The sequence below is a fragment of the Protopterus annectens genome, chromosome 1.part0 (genome assembly GCF_019279795.1).
Source record: "Protopterus annectens isolate FY-2018-M chromosome 1.part0, PAN1.0, whole genome shotgun sequence".
Classification (NCBI taxonomy): Eukaryota; Metazoa; Chordata; order Ceratodontiformes; family Protopteridae; genus Protopterus; species Protopterus annectens.
In genome coordinates this window covers 865,823,168-865,840,866 of record NC_056725.1, presented here as the reverse complement: position 1 = coordinate 865,840,866, position 17,699 = coordinate 865,823,168, and the positions used below count along the sequence as shown (strand labels likewise).

At 35.4% G+C, this 17,699-nt stretch overlaps 1 protein-coding gene across 1 annotated transcript in view; it reads right to left on the bottom strand.

The window, feature by feature from the left end:
* Window positions 1-17,699, bottom strand: part of ENPP1 (ectonucleotide pyrophosphatase/phosphodiesterase 1) — a 1,288,649-nt gene that overhangs the window by 105,096 nt on the left and 1,165,854 nt on the right. The window lies entirely within an intron of this gene.

Sequence of the window (17,699 nt, the reverse complement as noted above, 5' to 3'; positions counted from 1 at the left end):
GGGAGATTATTATTGATAGAGTAAAAATAGTTCCAGAAGTTCTGTGGACAACTGAAAGTTTCTTCTCTTATAGTTCTGTAAATAAAAGAAAGTTTGCCAGAATATGTATGTTTATGAAGTAAGATTGACTGAAAGTGGTGTAGTAAGGTATTAGATTCGTGTTTAGCAATTGATGAGATCAATTTTAATTTATTAGCTAGAGTTAGTAAAAGTGTTTGCATATCCAGTCACATTGCGTTGTCTATTTGATATTCCTGTATTATATATTCAACTGATTTGGTTTTATATCCAGATGTTAGTTGGAACCAAAACTTATGATCATTATGTTTAAATATGGTAATTTTATTTATGTCTGAAGTTATAATAGATTCTGCTATGGGGAATAATAAAAATAAGCATTCTTTGTATCTGGGGTGTTTATATATACATTTTTAAAAATGTGTTATAATATTATGAATGTAGCTAGTAGTATGATTGAGAGTTATGTGTATAGTAAAATAATCTTTTAGGATCCATAAAAAAGGGTTACTTATTATTTCTAATTTCTGTATAGATGGTCTGGATATTAGCTGCATAGCTGATGAAACCCATAGCAGTTTCCACTTAGCTGAGTATGTAGTATCTAAAAGTTGAGTAATTGTTTTGATTATTGAGGAAATAGAGTAAAGGTTTAGATCTGCGAATGCTATCCCACCATTGTTCCAACTGTTTTGATGTTGATTAATTGATATTCTTGTTTTTTTTCCTGGACCAAAAGAATTTTAATATTAAAGTATTTAACTTATTAATACATTTTTTGAAGGGAGTATTTGAATAGATTGTATAATATATAATATTTTGGGTAGAATAATCATTTTAATAATAATTAATCTTTCTTCTATAGTGAAAGTTATTGTATTCCATTTTAAAAATAGATTTTTGAATATTTTCAATACACTTATTATAGTTTAATTGTATTATTGTTTTAATGTTTTAGCTAGAGTTATTCCTAAATAAGTAATTTGATCTGTACTAGTTAACCTCTGAGAGTTATAGTTAGATTTGTCATTTGTATTTGAGTATATGGGTAGTATTTTAGTTTTGTTGTCATTAAAAGACAGCCCAGACATCTTTTGAAAAATCTTAATCGAATCAAACAGGGCTGATATTGAAGAATCCTTTCCGTGAATAATTGAATGCTGGCTGTTGTATCTTTTTCAAGCTCTAAACCCTCTATTTTATTATTATTCCTAATATCGTTAGCGCATGGTTCCATTATCATTGTAAACAACAATGTAGACAGTGGGCAGCCTTGCTTGGTACCTTTTATAATAGGAATTTTATTTGAAGTATATGAACCTAATTTGATATAAGCAAATGTATCATCATACAAGTGTTTTAGTAGATTAATAAAATTATATGAAAAATTTAAACACGCCAATAATGTGAACAAGTAATCCCAATTAATTGAACCAAAAGCGGCATTTATGTCCAAACTAATTAAAGTTAGGTTCTTTTTTTTCTTTTGTGGGAAATCAATAAGGGCTAATGTTCGTTTTATATTGTCATAAGTGTTTCTATTGACTACAAAAGCTGTCTGATCATCATCTATTAATTGGGGTAAAAACTTTTTTAGTCTTTCAGTGAATATGTTCATAAACATCTTATATTCAGTATTTAATAAAGAAATAGGTCTGTAAGAGGAACAATATTTAGGGTGTTTTAAGATGGATGATATGAATGTATATTTCCATGAGGGGGTATTATAAAGTTGTTTTGAGCTGTGCTATATACTTTATGAAGTAATGAAATAGCTGATTTGGGCATAGCTTTGTATATTTCTGGTATGATACCATCATTTCCAGGTGTCTTATTTTGTTTAAGTTAATTAATTTGAGTTTGTATGTCAGCTAGGGTGATTTGTTTATCAATGAGTTCTATTTGTTGTTTATTAAGGTTATTGTGAAGATTTTTATTAATAAAATGCTTAATATTGTCTTTACTTTCTATATTATGTGTAGCTTGATTAATTGTATGAAAGTGACTTCTAAATTATTCTATTATATCTTGTATACTATATACTTCTTTCTTTTTCCTTAGGGAGTATATTTCTTTGATATGATTATGTTTGTTCATTTTTTTAGTTTTATTTTTGAGATTAGTTAAATGTTTAGGATTTAATGAATAAGCAAGAAATTTATATCTTTCTAATGTAATCACTGACTTATGATGTAGTATGTTTCTATATTCTTCATGTAATTTGCTTATTTCCTCCCTAATGTTTTTAGAAGTGAGATTGTCTCTATTTTTGAGATGCAATATATCAAGTTTGTTCTGTAATGTTTCCATATCTTTATCCCATGTTTTCCTTTTATTGTAATACCATTTCTTAATTTGTCCATATAGGTAAGCTTTTAGTGCATCCCAAACATATACATCATGAGTATTAGATGCTGAGTTTAGATCTATAAAATTTTGTATTTCTTCTTTTAAAAATGACTGAAAATCTTTAAGCTGGGTAAGATATGCAGGTATTCTTTTTATTTGTGTATTAGGAATGTTGTTAATATTTAATTCAAATATAATGGAATTATGATCGGAGATTGGACAAGAAATGATTTTGCTGTTATTTAAATCATTTATAATTTGTGTGGAGAATAGTATTCTTTCAATTCTGGAATATGATTTGTGTCTATTGGAATAAAATGTGTATTGTAGAGAGCTATGATCTGTAAAGTCAAATATATCTTTGAGCAAGTAGGAGTCTCTACATTTTATTAATTGTTTTGCTTGAGGGATAATTTTTCTATTTGCTAAAGTGGCTGTGTCTTTTAAATCTAAAATACAATTAAAGTCCCCTGTCATGATAATGTTTCCCTCAGACTGAGATATTATTTGGGATAAAAGTTGTTTGATAGTATTAGTACCTATTCCTGGTAACCAATAATAATTTATTAATGTATATAGTCTTTTGTTTATTTCAGTTATGGCTAAATATAGGAATCCTTGTGTTATCTTGATGTTTTAATTATTCTTGGTGAAGGAAGCGATTTGTCCCATAAAATTGCAACCACCTTTTCTTTTTTGTATATACTGAGCTTGCGATTATTGTATATTTATTTGTATTAAAGAACTTAATATTATCTCTTGTTAAATGAGTTTCCTATAAAAAATTATGTTTGGTTTATGTAGGGCTAGATATTTAAACAAACTACCTCTTTTAATGGGGTTATTTAGACCATTTATGTTAATCGATATGCCTTTTAATATAGTCATGTTATATAGGTATGAGTATGAGATTAATTAATAACATGTCAATATAATATGTGTAATTTGAGAATCTCTTTCCAACCAAAAACGTGTTCATTTTGCAAGTATTATACATTAATTCATTGTGGGAAGCACATATATCGTAAGCATTGTAACTTATAATTCTATTTGGATAGATTAAAATGGATGTCAGAAGAAACTGTTTTTTTTAAAATGAACATACATTTCAGATTATAAAAACACAATATAGCTCCCCGCCTGGAGTTATAAACTCCCTGTCTCAATGACATTTTCCACTGAGATCGAACCCTTAAACAGTAGCAACAGAACACAGCTACCACCAGTAATATTTATTAAGTAATAGTGATTAGATATAAAACTAGAGATTATTTTAACTTAAACCTATTAAAATTTAACTAGATATATTTCATCTGATATAATATGTTAATCACGAAAATGAGATACAATGTAAATTATTGTGTAGGTATAAAACATAGAAAAAAGTATTAGCTAGTCTCTAATATATAATATCATAAGGATAGTATAAGACTGTCTATGTTGACTAATTACTATTTAACCGCACTTATAGTATAGTAAGATAATAATATCTATCAATAGTTATTAAACTATTTCGTATTAAAAATTTTCTTCAAACAAGGTTTTATACAGTCAGAAACAAATTTCTTAGATCCATTATGTTAACATAAGTATTGCAAGTTATCAAATATACATTCATTAATCACGTTGTGTCTCCTTTCTCACAAATATATATACATGTAAGTGATATAGGAGATGGGGAAAAAAAGGGAGGGCTTTAAACAAACAGTAAATATACTGTAATGGATAGAAGCATTGCCAATTGATCTAACTGGTAACCTGACAGGTGTTACAGATACAGAAATACTACAGATAAATTAAATATTTCTTGCTTCTGTGTGAGGTGTTATTTTATAAGATCTTTATATCACAGTTATAATTAAAAATGCCACAGTCAATAGGAATTTTCAATGCTTCAAAACATCAGTACATGTTATTCAAAGAGATAAACATACACTTCAGTTAGATAGAAAGGAGCTAACTAGAAATCCATTAAATAGTTCTCTATTCAATGCTCAAAGCTGTCAGCATAAATCATTATACCTGAGTTAGCTGCAACTAAATATCTTATTGAATTATTATTAAAACTATATTAACTAAGTGTGTAAACACCTGGCAACAAAAGTGACATTATAGGTGAATGTTGCAGATAACACTATTCTGTAAGTTGATATTACATTTACAATTACTCACATTTAGTCTTCCTTTCCCGTTAATTGTGCAGATTATAGGTCCAGGGAATCAAGAATGGCTGCTCCTTTGTTAACATTTATTTTTAAATTATAAGCAACCTTTAATGTAAAAGTTTGAATTGTTGTGCTTGATATTATGTAAACTAAATTATTACAGTCACTTCTCGGCCTCCGCCGAGCTTTCCACTTCCTGTATGCGCTTGTCCATTAGCGCTGATGTCATCTGGGTGCTTCGCATATCTGAAAATGCGAAAAATGATATGAAGAAGATTTCTTAGCTGGCTACAGGGTCTGGGAATGGCTGAAGCTCACGGATGATCGTCGCGAGGTAATTATTGAGTGAAATAGTCTCTTAGATGTAATCCACAGGAAAATCAGTTATAATATGTTAACGAGCCTTTTTTCTTTCTTTCCTCTTCTCTTTACAGGAAAAATAATAGTTATGAGCCTCATGGGCCTCAACCAAGCAAATTCACAGTGTAAAAAGCATGTATGACCTTTTTCAGAAAACAACATAATCAAAGCATTTGAAATAATGTTAAAAATTATCTACACACATCGGAACCATAGTTATTACATTTCTTTTTAAATCCATAGACCAAAAAAAAAAAAAAAAAAGAACACATACAGATAGCACTTCCCAAATAAGCATTTGTCCATTAAAATCCATAACATATGTTCTATCTTAGATTTATATCTGTAAAAGACACTATACATAGGGGATTACTTAATTAGATATAACAGGTTTTGCCTTGATGTTATTAATATATTAGAGGTGTCTTATAAAAGCTGTTATATAAATAGTTTACTGTATTCTGGCTACATCAAGTTAAAATCATATATTAAAGACCTATAATATTAAATTATTACTATAGTTTGGGAAACTGCCATACTATTATGATTTATTCCATAGGGGTAATATTGTCTGCTAATAGCAGATGAGTAATAATGTTTATCTGTGAGAAAGAGAAGTTATATGTAGTAATATAATGATTAATGTTAAAATTTTGATATAGATGTAAACCTTATGTATGCTTAACATAACAAATGGAAAGATGAGCTTACCTCGTTAATAGATCATAACTGTATAGATTTGCTAACAGTTTAAAGTCCAAAACAACAAGACATTGTATTAAAAAAGAATATTTTATGTTCATTTACTTTTCAGTCTCTTTTGTTTTTCATTAGTTTTCATTGTGGAATTAGATGCCAACCTTTTAAGAGATGAATTAGCCCATTCCATTTCTTCTAATTTTTCCAATATTTTATGATTTTTAACAAAGGTCAGTGCAGAATCCAGATCATCAAACATCTTGGGACCCTCTGAAAGGAAGATCTTCAACTTCGCAGGAAGCAAAAGGTGAGTCTTTATTTACATTGTCTTCAGTTCTTTAATCAATGGTAAAAATACTTTCCTCTTGGTAATAACCTGTGTAAGAGTAGTCATTGTCAAAACGAATTATTGAGTCACTGTATTTTAGAGGAAACTTAGACCAGGCAGTCTCTAATACTAACTCTTTATCCGATGAAAACAGGAATTTTACAATAACTGATCTGGGTTGCTTTCTGTTAGTGCTGTTAGTTAGTGCTTGGTGTGCTCTTTCTATTCCAAAAGACAAAGCTTCTGGTAAGTCAAGTATTTTAGGTATCCAGGTGTTAAGGAAACTTGCCATGTTATTGCCCTCAATATTTTCAGGAAGTCCAAAAATCCTTAGATTGTTTCGACAGGATCTACTTTCAAGATCATCCAACTTGCTTTGTAACATAGTATTTTGCTTAAGTAGAAATTCAGCATTGTTTTCATTCTCCAGAATTCTGCCATCCATGTCGTTTAAGGATTCCTGTATACTAGATATTTGGATTTTCTGTAGCTTCAAATCATCATGTAGTAGTTCCATTTGTTTAGTGGCTTTTTCTTTAAAGCTGTCTATTTTTGAGTCAGTTTTGTCAATTTTTGTAGTTAAGTCCTGAATGTTGGATATTAGAGTTTGTAAGTCCCTTTTCATACTGGAATCCTGACTGCCTGTCTTAGTGTGATTCATGATGGAATTCTCTTCAGATGAATTGTGATTTTTCCAAGTAGATTTTTGACTGGAAAATATGTCCACTTTCATTTTTTTTTAATTTTCTTGTAAAAGAAGTTGAGATCTAACATACTGTATAAAAAATCCAAGTTTTCTTGTTAAAAGGACCAAATTCCAGTGTAGAAAATTATCTTCAGTGGAGCTGGTGAATTCTGCTGTTACACAGTGCCCATGCTAGCCACGCCCCCAACCAGACTACCACTTCTAATGGATATGAGCTCCAATTTTTGTTTCACATTAATTACAAAACACTTTCATGAATGCATGCCATGAGCAGAAGCCAAGAAATGTATGTCTGCTGTACAAACTAACACTCAAAATCTCAAAGAAGTGAATTTATGTCTCTCTCTTCATGCTTGACCACCTTAGCTGATCTGCATGTCAGCCAATGAACATCATTGCACAGACAGGTGATTCTATAGCTATTTTCCTTGGCTAGCATATGAGTTGTTATTATGATGTGTTAAGAATGATGCTGTGACAGACATACAACCAAAGGTGACAACATTATGGACAGTCCTGTTGTTAAGCTCCTTTAGGGGCAGCTGGGGACAGAGCACAAGCAACTAGCTGTGGTTTGACAGGACTTTACTAGTGGAAACAGCCATACAATGAGCCATTTGTTATGGTATTGTGTTTTCTCTGTGCTGGTCATGGCCTGAGAATTGTCCATAGCATCTTACAAAGTAAGGAAACTGAAAACCTTCTCTTCAAAAGCTGGACAACAGCACAGAAAGGTACTGCATGCCATCCTCTGTCACACCTGATAACATTCAGAAACTGAAATTTAGACCCTCAGTATTACTATATTAGAAGGGACACCACTGAGTTATGTCTCACTGGTACAGAAGTTCCAGCAGTCACTGCACTACAGACTGAGATCATCAGATCCATTCTGGCTCAAGGGAATAAGATGTACCATCAGAGAAAGTAAGAGGCTAGCAGTCAGACTTAGTACTGCCCATGCATCACCATGCCACTACAGTCATACTTTGACAGTAACTGAAGCCATAGCAATGAGTAAGCTCACAGGCTGAAAACTCCCCTTATGAATTCAATATCACTACGAATATCAAAAGAAAGGGCTAATGCATTCATTTTAGGCATGATGTCAAGACAGGTGAACTTGGGAGTCAAAAAATAACACCATTTCCACAGAAAGCAGGCAGAAAATGCAATAGCAAATCATCCTTCAGAATGAGTACTGTAAAGATAGGATGAAGTTACAAACAAATTTAATAACAGCCACCCTTGATAAACAATGTGTCTAGTGTATTCTGGGGAGGGACTTAGATATTATATCATACTGACAGACAACTGCAGCAATATTAAACAAAGGCAGGTTGATCAACATGCTTAATTCATTCAGACCACTTACCAATTAAATCACTGAGTAAATAGCACTGTGTCTTCAGAGTTGCAAGAGTAACCATGCAAAAAATGTGACAAAATATCACATCACTCCATAAAGAAGTATATCTGTTCTTAGTATCACCACACCATACAACAATGAGCAGCTAAATTATGAGACAGTCTGAGAACAAATCTAGCCTTAGATCCTATAAATAATGCAGCTTCCAGAGTCCACTCTGTAGCTGATTTTTTTTCACAGTGGCTTATTGTTATAAAATGAATCCAGAATCATCACTGGCATTAGTTCAGCTCCACAAAGTCCAGATTTCTTTTCTACACATACTTTTACAGAAAGAAACACTGCTGCAACACTTAGAATATAACTCTTAAAAACAACCAGAGAGATATGCTTTTATTTACACTCCTCCAGAAAACACACCTATAAAAAGCCATGTACCTCTCCAGTTACAACCATTTTGTTCTACAGTAGTGCAGAATAATATAACAAACACTGTGTGTGTGTGTGTGTGTGTGTGTGTGTGTGTGTGTGTGTGTGTGTGTGTGTATACAATAGTCGAGACTAGCCTCTTACTTTCTCTGATGGTTGTCTCCTATTACACTCAGTCACTGTCTCCTTTTATAGAGCAGAATCTGTGGTCACTACACCTGACCTCGATACTACAGGACCTCTGCCACAAGGCCCTACTCCTACAAGTTTACTGAGAATTTTGTCATTGTATAATAGCCTGGGGTCACTACATCCAACCTTGATACTGCAGGACCTCTGCCACAAGGCCCTACTCCTACAAGTTTACTGAGAATTTTGTCATTGTATAATGTGAGCATATTTATCATGAAGAATCTTGCTGTACAGTATATTAACTTTAATCAGACAAATACATGCCTGCTCTGTGATTGCAAGTCTCTGTGATATAATACATGCACTGTAAGTACCTCTTACTAAGTTGGTTACTGTTCCCTTTTTCTTGACCAGTAGACTATATTGCATATGCCAGTTAATTAGCCTCAGGAAATGACAGAAAATCTGTTTGACTTCGAATCTCTTTGTTAATTGCCTTGTACTGGCTATAAACTGACTGCTGTCCGAACTCATGCTTAACCCAAAAAAGACCAGACTACTGCTTTCATTCCCCAAATCACCTCTCAACCTCTTAATGCAAAAAATCTGGACAAAGCTTGACAAAATGGGGGTACAAATAGGGACATATTTTAAAAATTGCTCTTATAAACTTAGAAAGTTGTTAGAGTAACAGGATTTGTTTTAATATACATTTTTATGTAGGATTTGAAGTCTGAAACTCAAATGTATGCCATTATTTAGTTACTTCAATCCTGAGATCATCCCAGTGATTTCCCAGAAAAAAAAAAGAGGAACAGGCCGAAAATATAAGCCAAAAATCTGGACATTCTGCGAAAATCTGTACAGTTGAGCAGTGGCGGCTGGTGACTTCAAATCACAGGGGGGCTGCAGGAGACGCTGAATGGGCGGGGTCAAAGGGAAGGGGTGTGGTCAACCATAAAGGGGAGGAGCTATGCACAAAACCACAAAAAAACTAACTTTAATTAAATACGCTGCCCTGGGTGGCAAACCATCATTATGAAAGTCCAATCAAGACAAAAATAAGTGTAGAAGAATAAAAATATTTCAATGCATTGGCTGCATGACAGCTTACTTAATATCTAGATGGAAACAAAAGGTTGTGAGGCATGAAAAAATAAATTACTTTTTAAATACATTACTGGAATGCCAGTCAAAATCAAGTATAAGAAAAACCAGAAGCACTCAACTCAAGCCACTTCTCCTTGCACTGCAGTTCTAATTATAATATATTCAGCTTTATTAAAGTACCAAGCAACATGCTGAAAGTAGAAATCTCTGTGATGCCCCACTTGTAAAAATGTTTCTTATCCAAGAAAGACCTGCTGCCTGACAACTTGTTTCACGGGGAAAACATGATCAAAGTAAAAAATGAAAAGCAAACAAGAAACAAGCTCAAGATACATTGCTTAAAGGATTACTGTACAGGTTATGGACCACACATGATTGGCATTCTGTTTAGTTTACGGGTAAAGCCTGTAGAGATGACTGGAAGTCTCCAACAAGTGTAATGAGCTTTTTAAAATAATGGAATCCTGTCCTTTAATACCCAAGGCTTATACATTATCTAGTCAAGTATTCTCTGCATGGCAACAACAGAAAGGCTTTCAATGTTGGCAATTCTTTAACAGTATGCTTATTAAAGCTTACTTGCATCTTACGATGTCAGACAAGCTTACCTTATGGTCATTAAAGCATTGCTACTTAAACACAGAGCAACAGGCACTTTGAGTAATAAGCATAAATCAACAGTACAAAAATATGACAGAAACCAGACCATTCTGCAAAATCAAGGACAGATGAAAAGCCACTGTAGTACTTATGCAGTGTGTCCTCCCCATCCAAGGTAGATACAACTACTCCTTGCCTTGCTTGGACACATCCAGAGTCACTACATGGGGAGTGGGGTGCAACAAGCATGTCACAATTTGAAATCTCTCTGGCTGACTGTGATGGCCCTGACACATTTGTCATACCTCTCAACTTCAAGAGCAAGAAATCTGGACAAAGCCATACACAGAAGTGGGACAAAGGCACAACAATAAGGACAATTTTTAAATATTGCTCTAATAAACTTAGAAAGATAATAGAATAGGTCTTGCATTAGTATGAATTTTCTGAAGGGTATAAAATCTGAAACTCAAATGTCTGTCATTTTCTAACTTCAGTCTTTAGTGATTTGTCACTAATTTGCCAAAAACACAATTTTATGAAAAATGGACCAAAAATGTGATGCAAAAATATAAAATAGACACACAATACAGCTTCTACCTGTCAAAGAAGGGACACTTTAATATTAGTACTGCTACCTTGAGCAGCTGACAAAATAAAAGAATATACATGCATTTCAAGTAATCTATAACTTTGATTATTACAGTTATTTCTTAATTGTAAACCCTCCATGTTTTCTTCCAAAATTGCTATTTTTGGAGGGATTATTAGGGAAGAGCAACATTTTGAGCCAAAATTGGGGACAGTTGAGAGGTTGGCTATGCCTAATTCTATAAAGCAATTTATTTGCATGTACCTCTCAACCTGTTAATGCAGTAAATCTGAACAAGGCCAAATATATTGGGGCACATATAAACAGTACTAAAATTGCTCTTGTATAAATTGAGACAGTTGATAGAACGGCTCTTACTTTAACATGCATTTTATGAAGGTTATGAAGTCTGAAACTTATTATTTAGTGACTTCTGGCAAATCATTTAGGAATTAAAACTACAAATTTTATGAACAACAAACCAAAAATAAGAAGCAAAATCTATTCATTCTTTGAAAATCTGGACAGTTGGGAGGTATAGTTCAGCTGGGCCTGTCTGAGTTTGCTGCCCTTCCCCGACAAAATAATGGTTGAACTGGAGCCTCTGCAGCCATTCCAATTAACCATTACTTGGCTATTTCACTCCATTTACCATAAACACTAATGTGCATACTGCTTTACTTCAATGATTGGACTTCATTTGAAAGTTTTATTTTGTATTTTACAGCACAAACATTAAGTCATCTGTTAAACAAAGCAATGCAGTCTCACAATGAAAACTTAGCATTAAAACTTCTCTGCCCTTGAAACTCACATTCATTGAAACAGCATTGAAACCCACATTCAAAGAAAATACATTTTGCCAGTGGCAGATAAAGATTAATTTTGGGCTGTTTTCGAATCATAGGCCCCTTGCATATGAAACATACATGTGCTCTTTGATACACCTTCCTCATTGTACTAAAATTATATTCCTTGTACAATACAGTACACTTGTTAGAGGGTGTTTTAAATTTGTTTTGAACATTTTTCCAGTAAGCAATGAAACAAAACATATGCACCCATAATGGCAAAACTGCCCAGTTGAGAACATTTATCATAAAACAAGTCTACTCAGACTTCCACAGTCCACCATTATTAGTAAATATACACAATTCTACAGTCCACCATTATTAGTAAATATGCACAATTCCACAGTCCACCATTATTAGTAAATATGCACAATTCCACAGTCCACCATTATTAGTAAATATGCACAATTCTACAGTCCACCATTATCAGTAAATATGCACAATTCTACAGTGCACCTTTATCAGTAAATATGCACAATTCTACAGTCCATATTTAGTGAATTCAGTTCTTGCCATAGCTGTCAACCTTAGCACAAAAACCTGACAAGCCAATAATGGGGAATACAGTCCCAAAAATAGGGACAAATTTAAAATATTCATCTTATAAACTTAGAAAATTGCTAGAAAAAAGGTTGTGCTACTATGTATTCTGAAGAACATGAAGTTTGAAATTCAAATGCCGGTCAATTTTACTGCGGACAGAACAAAAACAATTTTCAGCAGAGACGAGGGATTAATACTGCAGACACGTCTTTGTAAAATGGCAGGGCATCAGAGCAAATCCACACAAACACAGAGAGGAGATGCAGACTCACACAGAAGCCACCCCAACCAAGAATCAAACCAGAAAACCTATAGCTGTGAGGCAACAATACTACCACTGCACCATCAAATCTGCAAGGAATTAAACATTCAGAAACCTGAAGTCTGAAATTCAAATGCCTGTCAATTTTACTGCGGACAGAACAAAAACAATTTTCAGCAGAGACGCAGGGATTAATACTGCAGACACGTCTTTGTAAAATGGTAGGGCATCAGAGCAAATCCACACAAACACAGAGAGGAGATGCAGACTCCACACAGAAGCCACCCCAACCAAGAATCAAACCAGAAAGCCTATAGCTGTGAGGCAACAATACTACCACTGCACCATCAAATCTGCAAGGAATTAAACATTCAGAAACCTGAAGTCTGAAATTCAAATGCCTGTCAATTTTACTGCGGACAGAACAAAACAATTTTCAGCAGAGATGCAGGGATTAATACTGCAGACACGTCTTTGTAAAATGGCAGGGCACCAGAGCAAATCCACACAAACACAGGCAGGAGATGCAGACTCCAAACAGAAGCCACCCCAACCAAGAATCAAACCAGAAAACCTATAGCTGTGAGGCAACAATACTACCACCGCACCATCAATTATGCAAGGAATTAAACATTCAGAAACCTGAAGTCTGAAATTCAAATGCCTGTCAATTTTACTGCGGACAGAACAAAACCAATTTTCAGCAGGGATTAAAACTGCAGACACGTCTTTGTAAAATGGCAGGGCACCAGAGCAAATCCACACAAACACATGGAGGAGATGCAGACTCACACAGAAGCCACCCCAACCAAGAATCAAACCAGAAAACCTATAGCTGTGAGGCAACAATACTACCACTGCACCATCAAATACGCAAGGAATTAAACATTCAGAAACCCTTAAGTCTGAAATTCAAATGCCTATCAATTTTATTTAACATTTTTAATCAGGACAGTCTGACTTGGAACAAATAAACAATTTTCAGCAGAGGCCCAGGAAGAAATAATGCAGACATGTCTTTGTAACATGGGAGGGCACAAAAGCAAACCCACACAAACACAGGGAGAAGATACAGACCCACAAAGACGGAACCCCAGCCAAGAATCAAACCCAAGAACCTACAGCTGTGAGGCAACAATGCTACTACTACACCATCAAATATCAAGCATTGCAACATTTACAAACCACAGATATTATGAGGAACAGATCAGATCGAATATGAGGTAAAATCTGAAATTTTTACAAATGGTGGTGGGTAGGGAACTCAAGTCTTTAACACCTGCATACAGGGTTCAAGCCTGAGGCATTCCCTACCACACCACCATAAGCACCTGGGCATTTTCACACACACACACACACACACACACACACACACACACACACACACACACACACACACACACACACACACACACACACACACCAGTAAAGCACAAGCACCATACACAAACTCCAGTAAAGCACAAGCACCATACACAAACTCCAGTAAAGCACAAGCACCATACACAAACTCCAGTAAAGCACAAGCACCATACACAAACTCCAGTAAAGCACAAGCACCATACACAAACTCCAGTAAAGCACAAGCACCATACACAAACTCCAGTAAAGCACAAGCACCATACACAAACTCCAGTAAAGCACAAGCACCATACACAAACTCCAGTAAAGCACAAGCACCATACACAAACTCCAGTAAAGCACAAGCACCATACACAAACTCCAGTAAAGCACAAGCACCATACACAAACTCCAGTAAAGCACAAGCACCATACACAAACTCCAGTAAAGCACAAGCACCATACACAAACTCCAGTAAAGCACAAGCACCATACAAACTCCAGTAAAGCACAAGCACCATACACACACATTGTAAATTAAAAAGCACAAACTCAATAAAAAGGCACCTTACCTGAATGAATACATCCAGAATGTCCGTACATACATCCTTCCTTCCGCAATACTGAAGACCAGAGATCCCAATGCTCCTTCCCGACGAGATCCCTAAGGCTCTGTCCCGAGTCCCTGCTGCTCCTCTTGCAGTCTGGACGTCCTATACTCCTGGCGGGTCTGTGCACTGTAAAGTGCACAGCGTCTCCTTGTGTCCCTCTATGGGGACAGCCGGGCTGCCTTGAGCATGCGCATGACCGATAAGTCGGGACTCGGTCTATGCGCATGCGAAGTCCTAAATTTAAAAATATTTTTTTTTATTTTTCATTTGTTTTTCTTGCTTTTTTATTTTTGAGGGGGCTGCAGTCCGGCAGCCCTATGCCACGAGCCGCCCCTGCAGTTGAGAGACTCACATGTAAAGTCCTTTCTCTTGATAATTCAACCACTGAAGTCACCTCTCACAGCAAATTATCAGGGCTGACAGTGGATAATAAGCTCACATTCGACCTGCATATACAAAATTGCATAAAATAAAATCATCAAAAACTAGGGATACTGTATAGAGACTAAAACTTTCTCACAGACACAACTAAAGCTACACTTGCCACTACATATCTCATCCCCACAGTTATGGCACTCCCATCTTTACAAACCTCCAGGCTTCACCAAAATTAAAACTTGAGCAATGCTATAGCAAAGTTGCTAAATTTGTAGCAAATACCCCTTTCACCACCCACCACTTTACAGCACTAAAAAGCCTAACTGGTTAGAAGTGTCTCATCAACTAACATATACACAGCTTCTTACCACTATCCAGCATCCATTTGCCTGTGCAGCATTAAAAAAAAAAAAAAATCTTCACAACTATGTCCCTAGTCGATCATTGCAATCCAGTGACCAAAATCTCTGTCTGTCTACAAACCTATCAAATCTGATGGGCTTTGTCTGTCCTCATATAAGGTTGCTAAGGCCTGGAACTCCTTACCTGTATCCGTCAAGGCAATGCCCTCCCTCCTATCTTTCAAAGCCACTCTGAAAGACCTCCTAGCTAAAATCTAGCCTTTTTCAAGCACAAAACCAGGATGAACTGCACCTTTTCATTCCTTACACCTCCTTACCCTCCTTTCTTCACTTACTTCATTACCTCTATCAAATTATCTTTCCTGACTTTCTCTAAATATGCCATAAACCTGTTTTTCCTTCACTTCACATTGCAATTCCTGTTTGCACTAGACTAACTTACCTTTAATTTCTGTATAAACTGTCTAAAATTTCTAGACATATTAAATGATTGTCATATAATTTGTATTGATTCTTAACCAATATTTTATATTATCTCCAATTTGTTATAACTATTTAAACTGCAGATGTTTTTGTTTTATTTTTGAAGATTGTAAAATTGTTTTTCTCCCCAGGCCTCCATTTTCTAGTAATCAAATGTCAATAAATACACACATAAATAAATAAATTACATTAATGCATGTCCCATCAATGCCAGATAATTGAAAGACAACTTTAACAAAACTACATATAACCCAATTTTGTGATCAGAAGAAAAAATCAGCATAAGCAAACACCTAAGCAGTTGTTTTACATTAAAGGCTTCACCTCCATACCCTTTAACTTAACATATACTAACTCCACTGTGAATCAACAGTGACCATAAGTGAAAAACACAGGAAGAAGCAAAGTAACTGTTATGTGATTCACCTAATCCTGAACTCATTAATGAATGTATTTGATTGCTTGTGAAAGCCAAAACAGTTGTTGGCAAGCTGTGCATTCAATGGAATGCCTCGCAACACTACATATAAACATATATTACCCATGATCCCCTGTAGTTAGTAAGTTATCTCACTCTACAACAAGATGATGCTACATCCTCATAAAAGCAAACAAATCATAGATACAGCCACGATTCCTGACCCAGATATTGAAGAGTACATGAACAAGCCATAGGGACTATCAGTGTTGTCACTCCAGAAACAAGAACAAAAAAGATAACTGGAAGGGGGAAGATGGGAGGGACATTTAGGAAGGATGGAAGCAGACAACACAGATCTGTCATTATGTTAAGTACACAACTTATATATCTGATGTTGTCTCTTCCATTCATTTCTCAACTGATGGGACAGAGTCCACAGCTACCCTAAACTTTGGGAGGTCTCATGGAAGGGTTTTCTAGAGGACAGCCAAATCAAAGGAAGCGTTAGATTTGGACTGTAAATCCAGCTTGTATTGATATATGAAGGTATGGACATTGGACCAAGAAGCAGCAACACAAATGTTATCAATAGGTACTCTGAAGAAACAAGCAGAGGAGGTAGCAACAGATCTGGTAGAATGAGCCTTAAGAGGTTTAGGTAAAGGAAGTCTCTTCTCATAGACATAAAATACACTCAGATAACCAGTGAGAAAGAATGGTTTTAGACATTCCCTTATCCAATTTGACTGAGGAATAGGAAACAAACAACTGGTCAGTCTTTCTGACCTTCTTAGAGTGAAGCAGATTAAACTCATGCTGACCATGCACATTCAAAAGGGATAAAGTACAGTTTTGTACCTACCATAAATGTAGATGTCCGAGAGGAATGCATCTGCAGTCTTTACAAATGGGTTGTCCTGTCGTCAGGCAGCCCTTCGGTCGGCCGGATTCCAAAGTCTGGGTCTGGCTTCGGCTGGTGTCGCACTTCACCCGACGTCATTGCGGCAGTTGTTCGGGTATAAAGGCATCAGCCGACGCCATTTTCCTCAGTGTTTCTTGCCCCAGATGCCAGGTGCCCTCTTGGATGGCTAAATTTGGATAAATGCCAAAGTTTCCAAATAGTAGAGAGCAAACACACAAAATAAGCATGTATGTACATATATACAAACAAATACACCATAATAGATCCCCAAGCTAGCTGAAGATTGGTAAATACCCTAGGAGTACCTCAGAGGGAAGGAGGGTGGGTAATCCTGACTGCAGATGCATTCCTCTCGGACATCTACATTTATGGTAGGTACAAAACTGTACTATGTCCTTCAAGGATGCATCTGCAGTCTTACAAATGGGTAGAATACCATAGCTAAACTAGGCGAGGAGGAAATGAGAATAGATTATGGTGTAGTCAGGATCCCTTGCAAAACAGCAGTGGCAAAACCAGCACGGGATCTAGAGTATAGAGGTAAGTTATAATGCTTGGCAAATGTATGCATGGAGGTCCAAGTAGCAGCCTCTATAATGTCCTTGGTAGCCACTCCTCATAAGAAAGCTGTGGTAGTGGCTGTAGCCCTTGTGGAGTGAGGCCTGATGT